General features: G+C 39.5%; 1 protein-coding gene across 4 annotated transcripts in view; it reads right to left on the bottom strand.

Annotated features, from left to right (window-relative positions):
- CDC42SE2 (CDC42 small effector 2) overlaps positions 1–4,637 on the bottom strand; it is a 67,918-nt gene extending 63,281 nt beyond the window's left edge. For 2 of the 4 annotated variants that reach the window (XM_004696593.2, XM_045285143.1), the window contains exon 1: positions 4,551–4,637. The gene's annotated coding sequence lies outside the window, so the exon portion shown is untranslated. Of the gene's footprint in view, positions 1–4,460; positions 4,480–4,550 lie in introns of those variants that run through there. The other 2 variants (XM_045285144.1, XM_045285145.1) reach the window with 2 other exon arrangements.
- Between the last annotated feature and the right edge of the window lie 2,630 nt (positions 4,638–7,267).

Here is a 7,267-nt window from a genome sequence, read left to right on the forward strand (position 1 = left end):
GCCTTAAATATGTGTCCCAGCTGTGTTCATGGGGTTTTTCAAATGAGGAACAAAATAAAACAATTTTTAAAGTATTTCTTAACAATAATGATAATGCCAGGGGAACAGATGTCTAGTTCAAGTGGCATAGTTTAGCACAATATAGTAAGTATTTTTAATAACCTGGAAATATCACATCAGCAAAGGAATGTCATATTTAAAATGTTGAGTTCAGTTCAGAATTTTTAAGAGTACTGTAACCGAGTACTGGGATAACTCCTCCCGTTGAGTTAGTCTCGGAGGCACACAGGGGCACCTCTGCACTGTCCCAGAGTGGCCACGAGTCATATTCGACTCCAGGGCAGTGAGTCTGGTGTTCGTCTTTTGGTCATAGAGTAAGTTTGGTATTGACAAAAAGTTTAACTTGGTGTTCAGTTAACATCTGAATTTTGCTATGTCTATTTTGAGGAGCCCTGGTGGTATAGTGATTATGTGTAGGGCTGTGATCCGCATGGTTGTCAGTTCAAAACGATCAGCCACTCTGAGGGAGAAAGACTGGGCTTTCTACTCCCATGAACAGTTACAGTCTTAGAAACAAACACACAGGGTCTCTATGGGTCAGTATTGACGATGGGATCGGGAGGGGAAGGGGAAAGACCTATTTTAATGATCTGTTTAAGGTACCATTTTATGAAGTAGGTACCTTCATTTAGTACTTTCATTTAACATTTAAAACAAAAGAGTATAAATTTTTCTACTATGTAACCATGATTCAAATTCTGGAGGGCTAAGGGAGAAGCACACAACTAAAACAAGCCTGTCCTTTTACTATGTAATTACTAACGTACTATGTGTCTCTTTCAAATAACCAAGAGGATTTCTGAGACACCGCCTCATATTTCTTTCCTGGTGCAGCTGGTGGGTTTGAATTTGACTTTGTAGTTAGCAGTCACTATACTCCAAAAGCTCCTTAAGGCTACTTATCATCTTTAAAAATCCAGAAGGAAACATAAGAACGCGTAGTAAAATCGATGAAAAATATGAAATTTGAATGACTACCCAAAAAAAGGAGAAAGAAACTCACTGCCATGGTTGATACCAACTCATCGTGACCCTATAGGGCAGGGTAGAACGACCCCTGTTGGTTTCTGAGACTGTACCTCCTGATGGAAGTAGAAAGCTTCATCTTTTTTCCTTGATGCAACCTGTGGTTTTGAACTGCTGACCTTGAGGTTAGCCATGCAATTCATAACCACTGTGCCAGCAGGACTCTGAAAAATAAGAGGGAAAAAAAAAGAGACTGGCACATCTTTAAATAATATTTTTAAAAGACAGTTAAAAGCCTTAGTAATGTGTCCATGGCTTTATGTCTAGAAACCAATTTTCATGGACTTGCATTAAGATAGAACCTGGGCATGGTCATCTGTGCTGCCATGACCCTGCTCATACCTTTAAAGGAAGGGCTGAGAAGTCGGTTCTTTACAGTAGGAATTTGTCTACTACCAGGGCCCTTGCCCTGAATACTGTATTTTGCACCCATAGAAATAACATGGACTCATATAAACAGTGTGCAGCACACATGGGAAATGAATACAAAATGGGTTGTACTGGTTGCAAAACTGTTTAACACATATATTATTTATAGGAAAATGCAGTATTCAAATAAAATCAAGGAATGGACAGCAGCTATCTACGATCCCACACATCTGTATCATAAGCCTAACTTGCTTAATTTTAATTCAAGTTTTAATAAATCCTTGGAGTTTTCACATATAGGTCTAGAATGGGTAATGATAAAGTTCTATCATTTGACTACTTTCATATATATGAAGAGAAAACCCAGAGCCAACTGGAATGCATAAGGAATTTACCAGTTCAAGTACATGAACAGTCTAGAGGTATACTAGCCTGAGTTCAACAGGGGTGACCAAGGAATTTTTTCCCTCTGCTCTGTTCCACAGTGTTGACTTCTTATTCCTGATCAGAAACTAGCATTCAGCAGTTCACAGTGGCTGTATTTTCAGGTTGAAAAACAGCAAAAAAGATTGAGTGCCTTTATCTAACATTCTTAGTGAATGCCTTAAGATTCATTCTGAGTGGTTTGGATTACTTAGGGCACATGCCTGCCATGACTGCCTTAGGCTAAGTCATGTCTTACATGTCTTACAAATGCTTCATAACATGTATAAAATAAAACACTTTAAAGGTGATCTTAGTGATTTTTAGAGTTCTTACATTTTTAAATAATGGTATTGTACTACATTTCAAGGGCGAGCCAAGCACATGCCTATGTTCTAAGAAATGATTCTAATCACAAGACCCAAATTGAGCAAATTAATCTGTAATGTAAATCATGGTTTGAAGCCCTCAGAATGCATTGCCAGGTTATAACACATGGCTAACATAATGGAAAAGACAATACCATAGCTTTCCAAGAAAAAAACAAATGAGAGCATCTTTTTATCCCCATGCCTTTTCAAGTTATGGAGGTGCCAACTGTTCATCAAGTGTTGGGCTGTTCACTGCTAGGTCGCTGGTTCAAACCCACCAGCCACTCCATGGGAGAAAGATAACTGTGCATTGTGCTTCTGCAAAATGCAGTTCTCTGCATCCTGAGGCAGTTCTACTCTGTCCTCAGGAGGAATTGACTAGATGGTAGTGCGTTTGGCTAGCTTTTTTCGAGTTATAATAGCAAGATTTTAAAGAAACAAGAGTACACAGATTTCTTGTATTAGGGCCATAAAAAATCTTTTAAAAATATTTTGTTTCATAGGTCATTAAACTATATACAACAATACAATCCATTCTGTGAGTGAAGATGCTCATTAAACCTAACCTACACACACACACACACACACACACAACTGGTCCTAAAACAGCTCCAGCGACACGGTGGCACTTCTGGGTATCTTTGGGAATGTGCAAGTACAAATTATTCCTGAATTATGTTTCTTGCATTGCATGGCTCGAATTCCTATAATCAACATAGAAAATGGACAGTGAATTATTCTCCATGTTATAATTAAGCCAAATCTCATTAGCCAGGATGGAAGTCAATATTTTGTCAGAGAAGTAGATTTGGATGGTAAAGCTGAACAGAAACGACAGGTAAAACATCAAGCAAGATTTTTTTCAGCAGAACTACTCACATGACCATGTTACACAGTGGTCACCGTCACCTTACAGCCAAACTTGACTTGCCTTATCCACCTAGAGAGAAGCTGTGTAGTTAGAGGAAAGGGTGTGATTTAAAGAAAACCTCTATAATTATTCAATTATGTGGATTGGTTTTTCAACTACTCTAGCATTCAGATAATTTAATTTAGTAAATAAGTACAAATCACTGTATTAAGAACATAGCATTAGTGTTAGATAAGCTAGGGAAATAAACATAGCCCCTGACTTCACAAAAGTTTTAATGTAATATGCAAAAGCAACCTAAACACAACAAAACATTACTGGACAGCACAGGACTTGTGAGAAACCAAGTGAATCCTGCTAACTTCTGAGTGCAAGTAACAGAAAATCCTAAAGCAACATTGCTTAAATAATAGGGGAGTTTACTATCTCCTATCTATTAAGTAAAGGAGCTCTGGTAGTACAGTGGGCTATGTGTTGGGCTGCTTACTGCAAGGTCAGCAATTTGAAATCCAGAGCCACTCTGAGGGAGAAAGATGAGGCGGTTTACTCCTGTAAAACGTTAACTGTCTCGGAAACCGAGTGGGGCAGTTCTATTCTGTCCAATTGGGTCACTGGGAGTTGGCATTGACTTCAATGGCAGTGAGTCTTTAAGAGATATATGTGCAGGTGGCTCTGGGCAATGGGTTCCAGGTCTGCATCTCTGCGATATCGTGGCTCTGCCCTCCTCGTGGGCACCACCTTCAGAATAGTACAAGATGGCTGCAGCAGTTCCAGATGTTACATCTAAACACAAGATACTCTGGGAAGAAGAGGGGCTATTTTTCTTGCTTTTCCTCAAAAACAAGAAAACCTTTCCCTGAAAGAAGCCTTTTGGAGACTGCCCTTCATCTCCTCCGTTTATCTCCCATTGGCCCAAACTGGGTCACATGCCTATGCCTAAAATAACCACAGCCAAAGGAACGGAAACCTGCTAAGATCATGATTAGAATGGTGCTGGGAAGAACCTTGACCATCACCTTGGTGTTGGCTGAGTATTTCCAGGAAGAGGTCCTTACATGGATTTGGCCTTGCCTTTGACTGATTTGGACCAGAGAAAGGTTAAAAGAAAAAACAAAACAAAAACACAGGCAAGTTAGGTACACCTAACTGGTAGAAGAAAGTCAGACTCCACAATGTACTTTAAACTTGCTTTTAGAGATATTCTCTTAAATGGCACTGCTGTCATTTTCCACAATACTAAAGTTTCTCTTCACAGTAAACACTAAGAATGCAGGAGGCAATCCATTTTCATGGAAGCCGTTAGCTTTATCTATTTACCAGTGGAGGGCAGCCAGACTCACCACTCCTCGCCAGTGAAACCACCTCTTTTCTGAGCTAACTCTGGGCTGAGAACATTCCACATTATGCAGACAAGTGGCTCTCAGACTCACTCTCAGTGGAAGCTGTTCCGTGAAAGTTTCTCCTTGCTTGAGTTCCAGGTCTCACTCAGGAATCCATACACTCACAACTGGTCCTGTCTGAAAATTAAAGCATCCAATTAGGTGGGGGTTAAAAAATACATATATACAGAAAACAATTTCTCCTCCGATCTACACCTAAGCTGGCCCACATGAAGGCAAACACCAGGCTTACGAAGCACCATGTTCAAACCAAGCAACCTCTGCAGTGTGCTTACATCGCCAACTTTTCGTCATCCAATTCATAGCACACCTCGTGCAACTTTAGACAAGGGAGTTTCAATAAGTTCGTGGAAAAATGCCGTGATATTTAAATTACCTTTTCCCATGCACTTTCAGGAGCCCTCATATGCAAAAGGTTGCCAACCAGGAAGGATCCAGCACGGCTGTTTGGTGGGCCCACACAAGGCTGAGCTATGTTAAAGGGTAGCAATTTTTAAAATGTAGATTTCTAACCTCTCTTGAAAAATCAGGAAATCTGGAAACCCTGAGCCACTTTTCCATAAGATAAACAATCTAAGCTGATTAGCATCTGACCCCTTAGAAAGGACGTGAACTCTGTAGTCTCCACAGGTGTTACCACTCTCTCTCTCTTCTATTGCAACCTGCCTCACACTTGCGTGCCCCGTCCCGCAGACGTCTGAACCTGTCCCTGCTAACTGTTTACAAAGAAATGCAGCTTCCCTAGAACCACACCCATAATGGAGAGAACATTAATGTCTGTTCTTTACAGCCCTCATTTGTGGTATATTTTGTTCTGATAGCATTAAATAACTAAGAGTATCCCAGATATCCTTCTACTGGTGAATGGATAAATAAAATGTGGGATATATCTACATGATATGGATCAAGTTTGAGTCCCAAAATGTGAGCTGGAATCCTGACATTTCTACCTGTGAATGTCATGTGATACAATGACCTTGATCTAATCTAATCACCTGCTATAATGTCATGTCATCAATCAGTTGAGGTGATACTAGTGTAGGATAGATCCTAAGTCGAATTACTTGTGAGTTCTAGAAATGCCAAAAATTTATTAGATTTACAAGAAAAGCAGGACCTTGTCAATGCATTAAGTTGGGAAATCATTGCCACAAACTTTCTCTTACAAAAATAACTCTTAAAAGTACAACATCTCAATTCTAAGGATCAAAAATATATTCTTAGTGGCCACAACGATAGCATCCACCAAAAATTTGTTGCACTCTAATTGGATTTGGCCTTAGCTAAGAAAAATTTGGTGGGTTTGATTATTTATTCACTTGTGGTCTACTAAACTTCAATAATTCATTATACTCAATAGGAATTAGACAAAAAATATTGTCATTTCACCGTCAACCCAAAAGATATTTTAATATAATCCTTTATTTGATTAGAGTCCATCTGGGTATCATTACCAAATGTACCTCAAATTCTGCTTGGAGTTCATGGAAGAGGAGAAAGTCAGGAAACCATACTCAATCTGATTAATGTTAAATTTTGGCATGCTGTGGTACTGTTTGTACTACATTAAATGCCACCTCTATCCCCATCTGCCAATGTTATTTATATTACAAAGACAGCTAATGTCATTATTTCCACAGCTGAATGTAGTCCTTATATTTCATTTAGACAGTATCGAAAAAAGCATGCTCCACTAACTCTACTAAGAGATATCTTCCCTCCAAGTTGATCAGTCTCATCCACCATAATGCTATGGAAAGAAAAATATAATTCTAAATAAATGAATTAATGATGCTAGCTTCAAATTTCTTTAAGGATGTCACATAGAACAACTGTGAGAGTTCAGCAGCATCCCAAAGTAATAGAACTGGAATCAATGAGTGGAGCTTATATCCAACATAGAGAATATCTCCTCTGAGTCACGCCTGCCTAAAGGTAGACCCTCCTGCCTTGGGATGCAGTGAACACCTCCCCTCAGTGGACAGGATGTGATGACAGTGACAAAAAGCCCTAGAGTTGAAAGGAAAAGAAAAAAGTCCCGTAGTTGATTCAGAACAAATCAGCAACTTGGAAGAATAGATTAGACGTGCTCTGTGGGGCTTTCCAGGAGAACAGACAGCTTCATCTTTCTCCCAAGGAGCAGTTGATATGTTTGAACTACCGGCTGTGTGCTTAGCAGCCTAACACTTAGCCCATTATACCACCACCAGCTTTCCCAAAGGATAGTGGCTTAAATTTCCAGGCCTTGACTCTACCAGCAGAGACCTGGTGACACAGCAGTTGAATGCTCAGCTGCTAACTAAAAGGCCAGTAGCAGTTTCAACAGAGAAAGATGTGGCGGCAAACTGCTCCATGAAGATTGACATCCTTGGAGCCCCTGTGTAACAGGTCAACTCTGTCCTACAGGGACACTAGGAGTTCGCTTGATGCCACTAGGCGTGGTTTTTTGGTTTGACCCTTCTAGATTACTCTAAGTTTCAAGGAAAAATATCAGCATAAATGCATGTCTGATTTCTTGGCTCATTTAAGGTCAAATGCCAATTCTGGGTTTTTTTTCCCTCAAAGAAATAGAGGAAATAAAAATCTATTAAGGCATTCAACTTAATTTCTTTATTTTACCATCAGAAAGGTCAGGAAATAGGCCTAGAGTCAAATAACTAATCAATATAATGTCTATTAGCACTGCTACAAATTAGTCAGGTATTTCCCTAGGAAAACACACATGCAAGCATTTCTTAAACAGTTTA

This window comes from Echinops telfairi, unplaced genomic scaffold, assembly GCF_000313985.2.
Source record: "Echinops telfairi isolate 266 unplaced genomic scaffold, ASM31398v2 ScPeMD7_7469;HRSCAF=8507_1, whole genome shotgun sequence".
Lineage (NCBI taxonomy): Eukaryota > Metazoa > Chordata > Mammalia > Afrosoricida > Tenrecidae > Echinops > Echinops telfairi.